The sequence below is a fragment of the Phalacrocorax aristotelis genome, chromosome 2, assembly GCF_949628215.1.
Source record: "Phalacrocorax aristotelis chromosome 2, bGulAri2.1, whole genome shotgun sequence".
In the NCBI taxonomy this organism is placed as follows: Eukaryota; Metazoa; Chordata; class Aves; order Suliformes; family Phalacrocoracidae; genus Phalacrocorax; species Phalacrocorax aristotelis.
In genome coordinates, this window is record NC_134277.1 from 89,310,223 (window position 1) to 89,328,511 (window position 18,289).

The 18,289-nt window shown below is 43.6% G+C and overlaps 1 protein-coding gene across 3 annotated transcripts in view; it reads left to right on the forward strand.

The window, feature by feature from the left end:
* The first annotated feature begins 358 nt into the window (after nt 1-358).
* The window catches only part of SEMA5A (semaphorin 5A), a 349,647-nt gene continuing 331,716 nt past the window's right edge, over nt 359-18,289 (forward strand). For 2 of the 3 annotated variants that reach the window (XM_075084299.1, XM_075084302.1), the window contains exon 1: nt 359-592. The gene's annotated coding sequence lies outside the window, so the exon portion shown is untranslated. Of the gene's footprint in view, nt 593-923; nt 1,038-18,289 lie in introns of those variants that run through there. The other variant, XM_075084298.1, reaches the window with a different exon arrangement.

Below are 18,289 nucleotides of genomic sequence, written 5' to 3' on the forward strand. Positions count from 1 at the left end.
TTGACGTGGTCGCAAAAATGTCAGCGCCGCGGTCCCTCCCCCCCACCCCCCGAGCCGCGCAGCGCAGGGGCTGCTGCCCACCCGCGCAGCGGGACGGGTCCGGAGCCGCCGTTCCGCACCGGCCCCCGGAGGCCCGGGTCGCCGGGCTTTGGGTCGCCGCGGGTGGGGGAGCGCGGAGGCGGGGGCGCGCAGCCCTGGCCCAGGCGGGCGCTCCCGGGGCGCTCCCCTGCCCTGCCCTGCCCCTCCCGCCCCGGGGCAGCCCCGGCTGCTCGCTGGCGCCCGGCGCTCCTCCGCCTCCCCTACCTGCTGCGCCCCGGCTTCGGCGGCGCCTCCCCCGGCCCCGGAGCCCCCCTTCAGTGGGGCGACGCGGAGCCCCGGGCACCGGCCGGGCGCGCTGCGCCCTCCCACTCCGCGGGAGCCCCTGCAGACCCCGCACCCAGGGAAGCTGCCCCTCGCCCGCCGCCTCCCCTCCCTCCCGCGGCCGCTGCTGCAGCTCGGCAGCGTTTGTTGTGCTTAGTTGTACTGGCGCTGGGGCGCCCCTGCTCACATCCCTTCGCAGGAGAAGCCTCAGGTCATGCTTTTTTGGGCTGCGGTAAGTAAGGGAAAAAAAAATATATTTAAAAAAAGAATAAATCAAAACCTCAACCCCCAAGCACAAATATCTCAACCAGTTGCAACTCTTCGGCTGGCCCGGAGGGGGGAGCGCGGGGGAGGGAAGGGAGTAATGCGAGATCACCCTAGCCCGGGGCAGCCTCGGCTGCGGGCTACGCGGCCACCCGCGCATCGCCGGGGACGGACGGACCGACGGACGGGCTGCCGCTGCTCCGCCCCCGCGGCGGGGCGCTCGGTCCGGCGCGGGGGGGCGGCGGGCGAGGCGCGCAAGTGCCGCGCCGCAAACTTGGTGGGAGCGGGCGGCGCGGCGGGGCTTTGCGGGGCGAGGCTGCGGCCATGGCGGCCTGAGGCGGCGGCGGCGCGGAGCGGGGCATCAGCGCGGCGGCAGCGCCCGCCTGCGCCGCGCAGCCCTACGGCGCCTGCAGGTAACCCCCTCCCCTCTCCCCTCCCTTCCCCTCCCGGCCCCCTCTCCCCCCGCGCCGTGCTCGGGCAGGGGGCGGCGGGGCTTCGGGGGAGCCGCGGGGTCGGCGGGTCCCCGGCCGCCCTCTCCCTTCCCCGGGCCCGCCGAGGGTGGGCTCCGCCGGGACGCCCCGGGGGGGACGGGGAGGGCGAGGAGGCCGGCCGGGGTCCGGGCCGTCGCGGCGGCAGGGTGCCGGCAGGGGGAGCCGGGAGCCAGGCGGAGCGGCCGTGCCGGCGGGGAGCGCTGCCGGCGGCCGGAGCCCCCTCTCGGGCATCGCCCGGCCCCACCCCCCCGAAAGTCCGCCGAGCCTTTCAAAACGGGCGGGCGGTTCCCCCCGGAGACGGTGCTCTTTGCTCGGGAAAGGAAAAAAACAGCTGGGGAGGCAGCCCTGTCTTCGCCGGGGCTGAGACCCGACCGGGGGTCCTACCCGCGGGGTCCCACCCGCCGGAGGCTTTTCTCGCCCCGCAGCCTGAGGTGCGTGGCGGCCGCTGAGCCCCGGCTGCGGGAGGGCAGCCGCTGGCTCCCAGGCGTTTTGGAGGGGTTTTGTCCCACTTCGGCAAGTGAAGTTTTTTTTGCTCTTCCTCTTCTCCTGGTGAGAGCAGAAGAGAAGCGGCGTGAAGGGCACCGGCAGTTGTCTGAGAAGCGTGTGTTTTCCCCTGGGATGCGCTTGCAGTACGATTTGAAGTCCCAATGTACGTTTATTGCCGCTGTTCTTTAACTGGACTGGCTTCGCTCTGTGGCGTAACCGTATTTTGGCGTTTTCTGGATTGTGGGGTTTGAGTTACCGTTCCGCAACAATGCAGGAGGGAACACCTCGGTCTGTCGTGTTAACCCATCGTTTTGTGAGGATTGCTTACCAGAAAAATGACAGCTCTTAGGGTTTGTTGTATTATTCCAGATGCTCGGTAGATTGACGCGATAATTGGCCCGGGATTATTCCTGGGGGGCAGCAGGGGTGGGGGGAGCTGTCAGTGCGTCCGTTCCTTCAGCAGACTGGACTATTGGCAGGAGAGGTCTGTGCACGCACGCACATGCACTCTCGTGAAGATGGTTAGTATTTGCAAGACAGCAGCTAAGAAAAACATCCTAAAGCTAAAAACTGTTGTTAAAGTTATAGCAATAGCGTGCTCCGGCACCCCTAAGGTAGCGCGTTGGAAGAATGTGTTTTCTGAAAGCTAACTAGCCGCTCTTAGTTTGAATTTTTGTGTGAAAGGCTGGTATGATGCTAGCCCAGGTAGAGCGCTGTAAAAATAAGAATTTTTCATAATGGAAATTGCACTCACATCTTAGTTCTAGCAGTTTCAGTGTCTGCCTGTTGTTACATAAGACTCAGTTTAGCAAAGTTTGACTTACTAAGAATCGTTGAGCTTGGTGATGTCACGTATATAATGCGTACTCAATCAAAAGCTTATCGGTGCCTTGAAAGGCCGAGGTATGGCCTGAGGTACTTTGCTTAGCCTAGTGAAAGGTTTTGGTAGACTACTGTGTCTTGTGCTGTGTTCCCACCTTGCTCTCCAGCAGGTACTGATACTCTAACTTTATTACATTCACTAATGGATTCATCTCATTTTCTCATTTTAATGCTGAGCAGCTGTGAGGAGTCCTGCTGAGAGCTAAGATTTTGCTCTGGAGGGTGGCAGTTTGCGTTTCTGTTCGAGAGGCTGTTTTGAACTAAGTAATGTAAACACTTGCTCTTAAGTTGTACTGCTTATTCCTTAGGATGTTGTAACAGTTTTGGTTGAGAAAGCTGCAGGCATTAATCTTGGTAGCGTCTCATTTCTTTTAATCTTTAACCAGTGCCGTTTTCTTGAAAAACTTGCAGGTAGTAGGAGTGCTCCTGCACTTTGTAGTGTTCCGTAAACTTGGGTTACATCAGGTTAGTTGTACTCATTTCCTGCTGGGCAGACATGCAACGGGTGGTAACTCTGTATTGCTGCTGTTTTCAGAAGAAAAGTTGTGTGGTGGTTTTTTTTTCCCCTTCCCTCTCAGCTACTTAGGGAAGCCACCCGCATTCTAATTTCTGTTGATGTAGTCTTACACAAATACAGTGTGTTCTTACACAAATGCAATGTGTTCTTACACAGATGCAGGATTTTCACTGAATGAAGTTCATTACTTTCCAGTGAGTAAACTGTACGTTACAGGCCATAAACTGCAGAAATACAACACAAGCCTCCTGCGAGCTCCAGTTTCTGTGTTAAGAGGTTGTGTGCAGGAATTCAGGCAAGGGAGCAGCTGAGCTCCCGGGATGAGCAGAGGCAGACCCTTTTCTGCACTGTGGTCTGCAAGGGCTGCATCACTCCGGGTGTCGGCAGAGGGTTATTTCTGTGCTGTAGGACACGTAAGTGGATAGTTGATAGTACTACCAGTTGATAGTAGGTGTGTACTACCAGCACTATCGGTTGATAGTGGTGGGGAGGGTGTGTGTAATCTGATACTGTGTTATTTAACATAAAGCAGTATCTAGTAATTACCTAATATATTGTGATGACTGGCTTCTGAATAGCAATGATATATGATTTAGCTCTAGTTTTAACACCTGATTTATAAAATTTTGATATGATCCTGATGTTTGGTAATATATATTCTAAAGTTACTACAGCTCCTGAGATGAATTGGTATTGCTGCTGCCATAATTATAGGAAGCAGCACTGAGGAACTTCTCATTTTCTGTCACATCATTTTATGGAGATGTTTAATGCAAGTTTTTGTCAGTGCTGAGTTCTCCAAATTATAGTTAATCAGTCTGTTTCTCTTTATCATCCTTTTATCCTCTTTGGCCTGTGTATACAATCCTATTCAGAAACAGTTTTAAGTTACAGACTATATTCTTGCTCTTTCCTAATGTGTTTCATAAAGCTGTAACTGATTCAAAAGAATGTTTGTGTTTTTTTTTTTTTTTTCCAAACACTGTAAACATTTTTCAGACTGACCCTTTTGAGATATGTTTGTCAATGGTTCACAGTAGGCTAGATGTAATTTCCAGGCTGCAGCATTGCAGCTGTGACCTGTGGAAGACAGGTGGCAGTCTGCTATCTGCAATCCTTACGGAAACCTGGGGAACGTCACAGCTTGAACTGTGCGCTTGAGGTAGTTTGCTGTTAAATCTGTTGTTGTTAAAACAGCAAACTGTTTCCAAAAAAGATCGGGGCTTTTGTTTTAGTTTGCTTCCTAAAAGCATCCAATTATTTAATCGGTAAATTTGCCAGTTTGTGTCTAGGTATAACACATTTGCTTAACATTTATCAAGAGGGTAGCAAATGTAAAGCAAGTTAATGACCCCCAAACTGCAGTCTAATTAGCGTCTTGTTCTTGACTTTTTGCTGGAATGTATATTCCAAAGTATTAAGCGTGTAAATCTTTTGTCATTTAGTGGATTTATTCTTGCATCTCTTCTCAGATTTATGTCTTCCCTCAGGTGCTTTGACACAATCCAGCTCTCTGCTGTATAAATCAACTCTTTATCTGCATGCCCATTATTTTTTTTAGAAATATATTAATAAAATGAATCTCTGTTTGGGGACTTTTTTGGAAGGAATCTGTACTTGTGTCCCAGTGTATATTAGAAAGTCAGGCAACTTCACAAAGGAGCTAATGTTAGCGATAGTAGCAGACTGCTAGGATTGAGATGAAGTCTGCATTGAGGCCTTTGCAGGTTAAATTCTTGAGTTTAACTCAGCTGTTAAACTTTTCTTTTCAAAGGTTATCTTTCCAAACAGTTTGAACGATTTGTTTTAGAAAGTTTAGATGCTGTGTAATGCGTCAGCTGCACTATAATTTCCAAACTTGCCTCTAATTAGCTTATCTGTGTTACAAAGTTTCTTTATGTGATATATAGCAAATTAATTATTATTATAGCAAATTATAATTATTATTATAGCAAAATAATATAGATTTTCTTTCCTTTTCCAATTTTAAAAATCAGGATATATACCTTAGAATTGTTGGATCTCCATTTCTGACAGAACTGGCCAACCTTTTCATGGCTACCAACCCTGGTAATGGAAATTACTGTTTCACTTGGAGGATGTCGATTGCGTAGCTCTAAATCTTTGGCATATAATTTGCTGATTTTTTTTTTTAACTCCTTGCTAGATGAACAGCAACATGCAACCACTTAGCAATATTTGCTTTGTTTAGGAGAAGCTTACAGAAATTATAGCTTTCAGAATGCTGAAATGAAGCCTGTTGCTGTTCTCTCTGTAATATTAGGATGCTTTCTTAGGCTTTACTAAATACATGTGATGAATGAATGAGAGCATATGCGATGGCTGCAGGATTGGTTTATAATGTGAATGGATGGCCTGAAGAGATGGGCCATACTGTAAATTGTGGGATTTTCCCATCTTATCTTCCTCACCCGTCTCTGAATTTCAAAATTAAGCTGCTTTCCCTGCTGCTGCCTTTCTTCTCTGAATTGCTAGTCCAGGTGGAAACCCAGAAAGCTATTGAAGTGTGCTTTCTGGTCAGACTTATGTTTAGCTGAGAATGAAGAATTCTTAATGTAAAGTTAACTATAAGGCCTCTGTAGCTAGTGAGAGAGTATTTTAATAATTTTGGGCCCCGTTCTTCTGGCCCACAGTAAGATTGTTGCTGAATCACTCATTTCTATTGCTGGTGAACTCTACAGACAAAGGTATGCAAATTAATATTTGTCTTGTGGTTTTAAAAACATTTAGGCAGTTGTTCTGCCTGTGTTTTCTCCAGCATAAAGTCACTTCAGAAATTCCTGTTGCCTTTTTTTTTTTGTGTATGTGTGTTTTTTCATAATCTAGATCACTTCTTTGACCTGGTTTCACTGGAAGTGCACTAATGCTTACATTGGCAAAACCCCCTAGTTATGAATTGTATCCTAGGAGAACTGCTGAGATGGCTTTGGTATGGGAGAAGACGTATGGGATAAAGCCCTTTCTGTTGACCTTGTCTGATAGAAGTGAAACTAGAAGTTTCATTCTAAGTGAAGTTTCACTCAGATAGAAGTCTGATAGAAGTGAAACTGCTGAGTACTTGAGGCAAACTCCTCGAAGACTTTGTGCTCCCCGAAGACAGGCAGGTATAGGTGGAGGATGCTGTGCCAGCCAGAGACTATTGTAGTTTGTTGTCCTCCTTGGCAGTTCTGGGTCTTTATGTCAGACAGTTGTCTACTGGGTCCTTTTTGTTGTGCCAATGAAACTCTTCATACGGATCCTTACTGTAAACAGTATTAGGGAACTGATGCTCTTAAAAAACACTTTTTGTCTTTAACGTACCCATGGCTGCTGATCCCAGTAAGGCCATATAGGCTCTGGTCTCAGTGTAACTCCGGGTGTGCAATGAGTGTCATCAGGTGAGGAAGGAGGGGAGAGGAGGATTGTGTGTACAGATAACAATTCTGATTAGTCCGTCAAATAACAATGAAATTTAGGACTGACAGAAGAGCTCAGGTAGGTTTTGCCTCAGTGGTGTAAAGTGTGTTCACACAACTTTTGGTTATGTTAGTTTTATAAGAGCAACAGGCTCTGTTCTGGAGGTTGCAGATGGACTGGGGCGCAGAGGTATGCCTGTCTTCACCAGCAGTCTAAACTCATCTGAGGACTGAGGTACCTAGGAGGCAAGGCCTCACTGCATTGCCCTTGAGTGTGTCAGGAAGCAGGGAAATTCAGTGTAATAATCTGTTAAAAACTGGAGGTCAGTCTTCCAGAACTTGTCTGTCAGACCTTACTCTATTGAAAAATGATAATGGATTCTGCTACCTGCTGTTGGAATTGATAGTATGAAATGACATAAGTGTTCTACACTGATTTGCCAAAAGCATGAGTTCATGCGTACAAATCTAGAGACATGTGAGAGGTGAAGAAGTTGGTGTTTGTGGGGAGAAAAGATTCTGTTGATGAATGTGGGTGTGAGTCCTAAAATGCTGTTACCCTGGGCCCTGGACACTTATACAAGTGATGTAATTCTGTCATAAAGCTCGGTCAGAGTCTACAGGCTCACCTGAATGGTCCAAGAGAATTGCAGGATTTTCCAATTTATCCTCTGTTGCTTTCCTGAGTGCATAGTGTTAGACTCCTTACCTGAAGCATTAGCTGTCTTTAATATTGAAGACAAACAAGTGCAGCTTGGGCATCATCCTTTAACTGCTGGTAACAAAGAAACTGTAACTAGCAACAACAGCAAAAAGAAACATCTGGGCTCAAGATCTGAATCACTGTTCTTTTTGCCTTTGTCTGTCGTTTTAAATTAAATTAATGGTCTGGGTGGAGTGACTTGTTTTCTTCCTTCAGTATCCTTTCTATAAGTGAGTTTGCAACTAGCTTTTATTAGAAAATTTCGTTTTTGCTTGCTTATCTATAACTGGCAGGGAAAATTGTTTTGCAAATTCACTTAATCTGAAGGACAATGAGACCAGTGTTTGGGTTTGAAGAAAAATAGTCTTGAACTAGAGATAAACACTTAATTCTGATATTTAACTTGAGTCTTTATATTTATCTCTCAAACCCGTAATCATAAAGTGCTCTTAAATTAACTTGAGCAAATGTGTTATTTTCCTTTGAGTACCTACATTAGCGCATTGCCTGCAATAGGCTATCTGCCTCTTGGGAAAACACACGTTAGTCTTTTTATGGGATGACTGTTGACAAAGCTTGTCCTTCAGCTTCAGTGGTAGAGATGCTGTGTTGTAATTTTTTTTTTCCAGAAGGTTAAAAAAACCTCCTAGTTTATTACAGAGGCATATCACTAGTATTTTTATAAGACAAACTATAAGAATTGCATAACTACATATATAGGGAGCTCTGTTTGCAAGGAGCAATTCATGTGCTTAACTTGCTTTTTTGATCTACTGTGAATTCTCTGCAGAAATCAGGCTCCATTTATAATTGCATGTATTTGTTAATTTTGTAGATTCAGCATTCCCCATTAAAAAGTCCTTTGAAAGAGAGGATTTTTTTTTCCTGCTACTCAACAACCTTGACATTTTTTTTATAAGCCCCAAATTGTTAACAATGCCAACACTGAAAACTCTGAAAATGGCATTTGAAATGAGCAGAGCAGTTGACACCATACTTATTCCCAGCTCTCTGCACATGCTGGCACCTTCAAAGATTTATCTGTAGCCATAGATCAGGTCTAGAGAACGCAGTTACAGATGGAACCTGAGGATCTAGTGATTTCTGTTTTTAACCAGCAGATTGCTTCGCTTCTTGCCAAGCCAGGTGCTTGTCTCCTCTTGCCACTTTGTGCATTGTGGGAAGTGTTGCTTTATGGCATGTTTAAGTCCCTTGTTTCCTTGTTGCTTATTTGGCAACTAAAATTTTCTAAGCCTTATAAGAAATTATGCATAGGTGTTAATGTTCTTGCTTCCACCATAATTTATTTCCCACAAATCAATCTTCATATGAAGAACAGTGTTTCTGTGTTTATATTAATTTCTGTAGATAGTTGATAACTGAGATGATCAGTGTTGGGAAAACTCCCTGGCTGTTCCTGAGTATCATTTGTTTTGTCTTTTAGGTACTTATAATGCCACCCTGTGTCCCAAAACATTAAGGGAAAAAAAACCCCCTTTGACTTCATGATAGTATCTGGGTTGACTTTCATCATTGTATAACTAATCCTACAAGGATTAGCCTTATGTGAAGTGAAGTGCTTATGGGAGCCTTACTTTTGTGACTGAGTCATAAGAATTTGGGTTAACAAGACTTAGTATTATATTGTTGAGGTTGACATGTCATACTGTGACTGAAAAGAGGTTGGAATGGCTCTTGTAGGCAGCTAACCAGGGAGAAAACGATGAGCAGACCTAACTGATAATCTTCTCATCCTTAGCAGTGGCAACTTGTATATAAACTATTAGTATCTTCTGAAATGTTGTTTCATTTAGTTTCTTTTTGCAGCAGTAGTTCCCAAGATATTCTCACCATTTTAACAGCATTTAAGCTGACAACTGTATTCCTTATCCCTTGGTCCCTGGAGCTCATCACCAGAAAAGGCTGTTGCATCAGTTTTCCATTATCAGATTTTCTGGTGGTAGACCTGGCGATTCAAAAATGAATGGAAATATAGCATACTTCCCACAAGGCATCTACAAATGGAATCTCTGTTCACACAGAGAAGTCCATACTTGTTTGGTATGGTCACTCCCAGTGCATTCCACTATAGCTCAGCATGTCATAGTTAATAGTCAGACCAGTTATCCCAGGGTATTCAGCCCCCTGAGCTGGAAGGCAGGGATGGATCACAGAATAAACACCCCATAATCCAGGAGGAGGCAGTTTATGACCTGTTGAGCTACCTGGACACTCACAAGTCTATGGGGCTGGATGGGATCCACCCGAGAGTACTGAAGGAGCTCGCCAAGTCACTCTCCATCACTTATCAGCAGTCCTGGTTAACAGAGGAGGTCCCAGGCAACTGGAGGCTTGCCAGAAGGAGGATCTGGGGAACTAAAGGCCTGTCAGCCTGACCTTGGTACCGGGGAAGATTATGGAGCGATACATCTTGAGTGAGCTCATTAGGCAAGTGGAGGAGAAGCAGGGGATCAGGCCTAGCCAGCATGGCTTCCTGAAAGACAAGTCCTGCCTGACCAACCTGACCTCTTTGTATGACCAGGTGACCCGCATAGTGGATGAGGGAAAGGCTGTACATGTTGTCTACCTGGACTTTAGCAAAGCCTTTGACACTGTCTCCATAGCATCCTCCTAGAGGAGCTGGTGGCTCAAGGCTTGGATGGGTGTTCTCTGCACTGGGTAAAAAACTGGCTGGATGGTCGAGCCCAGAGAGTTGTGGTGAATGGAGCTAAATCCAGTTGGCGGCCGGTCATGAGTGGTGTTCCCCAGGGCTCAGATTGTTTAATAACTTTATCAGTGATCTGGATGGGGGACTGAGTGCACGCTCAGTAGGTTTGCAGATGACACCAAGCTAGATGGGAGTGTCAATCTGCTTGAGGGTAGGAAGGCTCTGCAGAGGGACCTGGACAGGCTGGATCGATGGGCTGAGGCCAACTGTATGAGGTTTAACAAGGTCAAGTGCTGGGTCCTGCAGCTGGGTCACAACAACCCCATGCAATGATACAGGCTTGGGGAAGAGTGTCTGGAAAGCTGCCCTGCAGAGAAGGACCTGGGGGTGTTGGTTGACAGCCGGCTGAACGTGAGCCAGCAGTTTGCCGAGGTGGCCAAGAAGGCCAACAGCATCCTGGCTTGTATCAGGAATAGTGTGGCCAGCAGGAGCAGGGAAGCGATCGTGCCCGTGTACTTGGCACTGGTGAGGCTGCACCTTGAATGCTGTGTTCAGTTTTGGGCCTCTCAATACAGAAAGGACATTGAGTTGCTGGAGTGTGTCCAGAGAAGGGCAACGAAGCTGGTGAAGGGTCTGGAGAGCAGGTCTTGTGAGAAGAGGTTGAGGGAATGGGGTTGTTTAGCCTGGAGAAGAGGAGGCTGAGGGACGACCTTATTGCTCTCTACAACTACCTGAAAGCAGGCTGTAGTGAGGTGGGGGTTGGTCTCTTCTCCCAAGTTACTGGCAATAGGACAAGAGGAATTGGCTTCAAGCTGCATGAGAGGAGGTTTAGATTGGGTATTAGGAAAAATGTCTTTACTGAAAGAGTGGTCAGGCATTGGAACAGGCTGCCCAGAGAGGTGGTGGAGTCACCATCCCAGGAGGTCTTCAAAAAGCTGTGTAGACGTGGCACTTCACGGCATGGTTTAGGAGGCATGGTGGTGTTGGGTTAATGGTTGGACTTGATGATCTTAGGGGTATTTTCCAGCCTTAATGACTCTGATTCTATGTGAAGCAAAGGATGCAAGTCACTCTGTGCAGAACCATTGAAACTGTGAGATTTCAGGTGTCTCATTCAGTATGGCATGAAGCAAGATGGAGACACTAGCTAACTGCCTTCCTGTAGTGTTTCTGTTGACTAGAAGCTGCCCATACCCCACAGGTGACATGTTCGGTTTGCTCAAGGTTTTGGAATGTCAAAGAAATATCAAGTATGACACATCCATATAGTAAAACTAGAGCATTGATACTTTGGTAATGTGTGACAAATGTATGAGAATTAAAAGTAGGCTCTGATAGGCAAAACTCATTTGAGCAATAACTTCTGTGTAGCAATTGGTGGGTGGGGCTCAGTGACCAAAATTACTCTAGTTAGATGACTGGATTATAGTAATGCTCCCTCCTGTTAGTAAAACCTATGTATAATTTAAAAGCTTTATGTTATAAAATGTATCTGTGACACTTGTAATTTCTTAAGGAACTGTTTGCAAGCAGCGTTTATAAATGTTTCCTGGTTTACTGAATGCATGGTGATAATTGACTTTACCTTCTAGTTCCTGTTTATATATATAGGGGTGCATGGATGGGGGTGTGTACGCTCTTTTTCCTCTCTATACTTACACACACATGCATTCACACACCCATTTTTACAGACTATTCCAGTTTGTCAAACAGTGGTACTGGCTAGATCATGTGCTCCCTTTGTTCAGTGAAAAAGCTGCTGTAGCATCCCAGACAAGCCAATTAATAGTGGAAGGACAGAGAGGCCTTTCTGCTGGGAAGAACTTATCAGCTTCAGTCCAGTGGTTAGTGCATGAGACCATGCCAAAGACAAAGTGAATTGAAATAGAGATCAGGACACTGTTCTGATATTCGATAGTTTTATTTTGAGCTCTGAAGAGCTCATCTCTTTGAAGAGCAAAGAAATGTTGGGATCAAATATTGATTATGTGTAATGTCTAAAATTCATAAACTTTTTAGCTTTATTCTGGCAAGCTGGACTTCAGGGAAGAATGGAGCAACCTTTGCTTGAGAGTGGGGAAAAAAAAAGTGAATTAATCCTTCCTGATGGCTATAGTGGCATCTTTTACAGGCAGAGGTCATGATGAGATTTGACTGGATTCAGAAGATACAATGGAATCAGTAGAATTTTGGTAAATTGGATGGACCAGAAACATGGACAAAGTCATTGGACTACAGTAATAAGAATGGGCAAGAAGTTTGAGGTTTTAATATACTTTTCTGAAAGCTGATGAACACTTTGTAAGTGCAAGTATTTCTCCATAGTTTGCCTCCGATTTAATGGAATATATTGCCATGCACTCTTGCTGCAGGCTGTGATTAAGTCCAGGCATTGTGTAAGATTTAAGTACAGTTATGTTTTAATTTCTAAATCCTTCAGGTATTTCCCCTTCTGTTCCCTCAAACTGCAGCTGTAGTTCCAAAAGTGGGATCAGTAGGTCCTACTATGCTATTTGAGATAATGTACAATAGTATGTTGATTTTGTAGGGTTCTCAATTAAAGGTTAAGTTGCTTAATGCTAATGAAGGGGGGTGGAATATTGAGGGTTGACATTAGCACTGCTTCACAGTCCACAGAAATTTGGAAATAAATGTTCTACAGGGTTTGTTATCTACCTTTTGGTATAGCAACACCAGTAAAAGAAGGTCACATGCTCTCTTAAGTTCCTTTTTGCTCTGTGTGCATTTTAAGAAAAAAAAAATTTCAGAATATCCTGTGTTTTATTTTTTAGTAATTTGTCTTAATTCTGCTAGATCTGCCATATGCAGGACAATGCCTAAGGTATAAGGCAGGCCAGGGTACTCCTGTGTTCTGCCAATAGGTTTTATGAGGGTAAATGTATTAATGAACAAATGATTCTCTAGACACTGAAGTGACTCTTTTGTGCGTATAAATAAAAAGGCATGAATGGCAGTGCTAGTGTAGTTTGCTGATCCCTCTCTGACTAATCCATCAAAGATGAGAGCCTGCTGTGAATTTTGTATCTAGCTGGAATTACTCTTTTCTGCTTTCAGTTTCTAGTAAGTCAGCCAGGAGAGTGTCCCAGCAGGTAAAATTGCTTTTGTGAGCAAACCATGTGCAAACTTAGCCTTGAGGTAGCTATCGGAAGGCGTGCCGAGTGTTAGTTACCTCGGTCCCATCTAAGACATGCAGGTCACCTTTCCTGGATTCCCATAGCCCAGGCTGAGTGTGTTGCAGTTGCTGGACTCTGGGCAAGCAGGGCTGCTGGCACCCATGTGGCTGGCTGGTTTTTTTTCCTGCTGCTTTGTGTCCTGAAGCTCAGTAGAGAAGGGCAGCTGCTGTGCTGCTGTTGGGTGGGTGGGTTTGGTGTTGGGTGGTTTGGGGTTTTTTTTTTTTTTTTTTTAATGTGTTGTTCAGTGAGTAAAGGTCATGAGGTAGGTAGCAGACTAGAGGGGACACACAGCTGGCAGAGATAAGAGGTGGGAGAGGATGTTTTGGATGAGTGGGATTGGAAAGATTGAGAGGAAACGAGAGCCTGTTATGTCGTAGGAGAACAATGTGGTGGGAGCTAGCGCACTGCATGTGGCCAGTTGCAAAATTGTGAAAACCTTTCCTCCTTCTCTCTGCCACTACACGACTGGCACCCCGCGCAGGCTCGCACAGTTGCCCTCTTCAGCTTGCCTGGGCTGTTCACAGGGTCTGACTCCTTTTGGACTAGATCAAGAAACAAGGTTCCAGCTGGTCATATCCTTTGCAGCTGTGCTGCTTTTTTAAGTACTTAGAGGTATACAATTAGCTAATGAAATGCTTAACATAGAGTTTCTCACAATTGCATGAAACTTGATGGCTGCGTTAATGTAAATAATTGGCAAGCAGAAGGAGTCGCTATATAATATGAATTACAGAAACTGAATCTCAAGTTGGAAAACTGGGTCAGGATAATTGGAGTAATGTCACCAGCTCTGAGGGTGGATGCTGTTTTCGTTTGCGTGTTGAAGGTCTGTGGATCTACAGCTGTTCTCCAGGTACGAACTTTCCATGCAGCTTTTTCATTATTTGCTTTATGTTTCTTCTCTGAATTATGATGTACTTTGCAGCAGAACTCTACTATGGATGAGATGATACTATGGAAGTGTTATGGAGATAAATAAGTTAATTTTTCAAACTTTTAAACTGCACACTGAGTATGTGCTTTAATTTATGGGATGGCTTTGCTTGTCTCTTTTTGAGTTCCAGAGTAAGTGTGAAATGGCAACAACCTTCTTTTAACTCTTGGAAAGAGATTTTTGGTTCAGTGTGGTTCCTTCATAACCCAGAGCCAGACTCTTTGCTCTCTACCTTTTCTTCCTTTCATTTAAAAAAAAAGTAAAAAACAAACAAAAACACCCCCAATGGTTTTTACTGAAGCAATCAAAAAGCCAATCGTCTCAGTTGTCTGAGAACTTATGGTTTATCATCATCATCAGACCTATGAAGCGTTACGCTTCAGTTTGGTGTGGGAGCACAGTTGAAATAGGTTGGAATAGCATGGTGACTTCTGCCTGAGTTCCATTAATTATGGCGAGTCTGGAACACAAAATGTTTGCTTAAATTGTTTGTAATACAAAGTGTATTTGGAGATAATAGTAAGACTTTCAATATAGCTGCTTTATTCCACTGTCAGCACATCCAGACCTTTTTCCCCATGTGTCTTTAAATTCTTCCTGAATCTTTCAAAGGTAGTTTTATTAACTTAACATAGTGCAGATGTTGCTAGCTGTGAGGAATAAGTCACAATGGCTTGTAGTGTTGTGTCAAAAATATCATTAAGAGGCTTAGAACAAAAGGAGCAATTAATGAACAGTCTTCACTATGAACAAATGTCAGAGACTCCTCCAGGGCTAAGGTGCTTCTGTGCCATATTCATTAACTGCTCTTTTGAACAAAGTTGGTGTTGATGACTGGGTTTAATTAAGCATACCTGAGAAAATCCACAAAAACAGATCAGAAGTATTAGAATGAAAAATTTGCATTTAATTTAATCAATAAAGGTTTTTTTTCTTCTTGTGGGGGTTTATGCTTCATGTAACTGTGTGTGGCTGACATTTTCCCCTAACCATTGGGATTGTCTTCATTCAAGATTTTGGCAGAAGATAAATCTTATTGTTTGCTTCAGGATGTATGCCAAATGCCATGCTTGCATCTAAATCTCTATGAGTAAAAATGTATTAAAATCTGTCATGGTGGACAACAGCTCTCGGAACGGTCTCAATCTACCTGTTGAAATGTGGCAGGTAAGGAAAGAAGTGCATGTGAGTAGAAAGGTAGAAATCTGAAACCATGATTGTTAAAGCTCATTTCAAACTTGCTGACCCTGTAACTTGGCTAAAAATATCTCCTTGGGAAAACTAGACAGCCACTCTGTAGTATAAACTCTTATATAAAGCTGGATTGTCCATGCTACTGAGTGACTTACAGGTCTAAACTGAAGCTTGATGAATGGTGTTCCCCAACATCCATGTTGTTACGTGGAATATAGTAATACGTTTATCACCATGTTTGTTTGTTACATTTTTGGTTCTAATTTGCCACTCTGTAAGACAGAGGCAGGTGTGGTCAGTATAATATAGATGCCTGCAAGAGTCTGCCTGGAAGATGACGGCTATTTCTTTATGTTTTTTTCTGTGCATTGAGCTGAAAGCTGCAATAATATATGCAAAATACTGTTATTTTAGGTTTTGATGAGAAAGACTGGGGGAGGAGGGAAGACTAATACACACCACAGCTGACTTCTAATTATACTGTTTCCAGGTATTTATTTTGGTTTTATTCATAAGTTCTATTGTGTAAAGTCAATCAGAAGATGAAGAAGAGGTTTTGTGAAAGAACTTTGGAGTAGTTTGCAGTTTTGAGCCAAGCGGTAACGGGAAGCTTTAACAGCCGAACAGTACCACTTCAGAATTGGAGATGTGCCACTGGATGGACATGTCAGAACTTAGCAAAAATAGCATATCCTATAGTGGGCATTCATTTAGAAATCTAAAATTAGCATTGTATCCTGGATATGATACTGCAGGTGGTCACAAGCACTAAATAGCATTCAGCACACTCTGTTATTCAAGTGGGTCTTAATATAATACTTTAAACATTTCATGGTTTTATGCAAGGCTGACTTACTGTTATTACTGTTGTTCTTTATATGGCACCAAAATGTACAATGTGTTTCCTAGGTATTAAAACAAAGCCTTGGCCAGAGATGTTTAACATGGTCCTGGCGTGAATGGAAGTCGGTGGCACAATTCCAGCTGACTTCAGCTGGGAGTATATGTAGATCCTGTTTTATTTCTGATAATATATATATCTAAACACACAGTCAGCTGGTGGGATTGAGAGTGATTTATTTTGCATTATACTATTTTGCTTGTAGCATTCCAATAGAGTTTGGCCAAATAAGCTTGAGGAAAAGTGCTGTCCCCTGTATTAAGGGAGTGTAAAGCTTGAGGAAAAACAGAACTTGGGTATTATGGTTTGATTAATTGCTTGAATATTTATGCAAATTACAGTAGGTTCTGATGAATTGTATGGGGAAAGTCTGCGCTGACTTTTTTTTTCCATTATCCACTTCTACCCTTTCTGCAAAAGTAGAGGGACATAGTCTTTTTAAGGACTATGGGCAGGAAGTTTCTTTAAAACCCATTGGAATGACCTGTGAAAATAAGATAGGATTTTCTTATAACTTATTTACTGAGTGTAGGTGTTAGTTCATGTGTTTGTTTTCAGAGAGTGGTAACAAAAGCATGTGTTTCCCTTTCTTGCTCTCCCTCAATATATAAATGTGTGTGTGTCGGGGGATGTGAGAGAGACAACAAAACTGTGTATATGTAAATATTCTCTTAGAGGACAAACATCTAGGAAAAAATGATTGTTTCCTTTATTTATTACGTTTTAACTGTATGACCTTCATTTTTCGTTTATTCAAACTGAGTGTATTAAATTTTTTTTTTTTAGATTATCACTAAAAAGATTGGCTTCTGGCTTTTAAAAACATGATTTTTAAGTAAGGTGAGAGACCTGTTCCATGTTTTCAGATTTGTCTGGAGATTTTTATTGCTTTGTTCACACATTTTTTTTTTTAAAGCATAGATTCTTACAATTCTTTGTCATATTGCATAGTTGTGAGCATTTTAACAGTTTCTTGTGGGATAAAAAGAATTTTTTCATCCTTAATTTCAGTGATGTCTAATATTTTCCTTTAGTATCTCTTCTAAGAATTTAGGTAATGCTGGGATGAAGAGGTTGAATTTTGAGATGTGACACTCACTGCTACAGTAAAGAGAAAGCTATTCACATGTACAGAAGTGGTGATACAACAGGTACAGCGGGTAAGGCAGAAGTGTAATTTGTCCAAAGGTTCATGGCTTTTTCTGTTTATTTGCCATAGCAGGTTAGTGGCAGGCTTCAAAATAGTGATGGGATCTGAGCGGCACTTGTGCTTTGGAAGCTGAAGGGGGAAAAATCCACATATGAAATGTTTAATAAAGGTGTTCTTAAGTGATTGCATTTTTGCTCTCTCCTGGCATTATGAGACAGTTTTTCAAATGGTGGGTCTTCAGGACAGTGTTGTTCTTCTCCTTTTTCTGCCTTCACAAAGCAGCCCTTAGGGAGGGGGAAGGGATTTGGAAGTGGAATGCTGGCCAGCACCTCTACACCTTTCTACCACGTGCTAAAGGGATGAGTTAGCAAGAACAACTTCCCTGGTTCCTCTTCATCTATGAAATACTGTTTCAAATGCTTCATGTCTTTATGGAAATGGACGCACTATAGCTCAATAAACCTAAACCCAGTGGCCTAAGCAAATGTTGTTTTTTATTTTAGTCATAAGTCTTCGGATTGTGAGTACACTAAATAAGTGGTTTCAGGAAGAAAAGCAGGCTTTTGCCCACCCAAATAAACCTGACCTTAACATGCCTGTAGTATGGTATGGTGCCACAAGGATCTTGGTTTCTTATTTGTAACTCGGAGGAGCAGACATTAGGACCGTACTGCCATGGAAGTGAGTGGCATTACAAGAGCATCAGCCACAACAAAACTTAGCGCATTAGCTTGAAGCAGAAATGAGCTCTGCAGATCTGGTTTGCTTCCCAAGTGAAATTTGTGTGTGTGTGTCTCATTCTTCACCTGCAGGGAAGCAGTAAATGCAAGCACCAAAAAGAACCTTCTGAGAAAGTGTATAGTACAGGATGAATTTTGCAAAAGCTGAATACTGCGTCATGGGATCTAGTGAAGTTATAGTTATTATCTTAGCATGATACCTATAATAAAGATATATAAATAAAGAAATAACATATAGTAGATTAAAAAAATACAGGCCTATATGCCTTTCCCCTGTCTAGGGGGAGAAATTAATTTGTACATGCTGTTTGCAAAGCCTTTTGTAAAGTTCAGACTGCTTCAACGGAAGGTGCTATATAGGTAAGTAGGTCAATTATATCCAAGTCAAG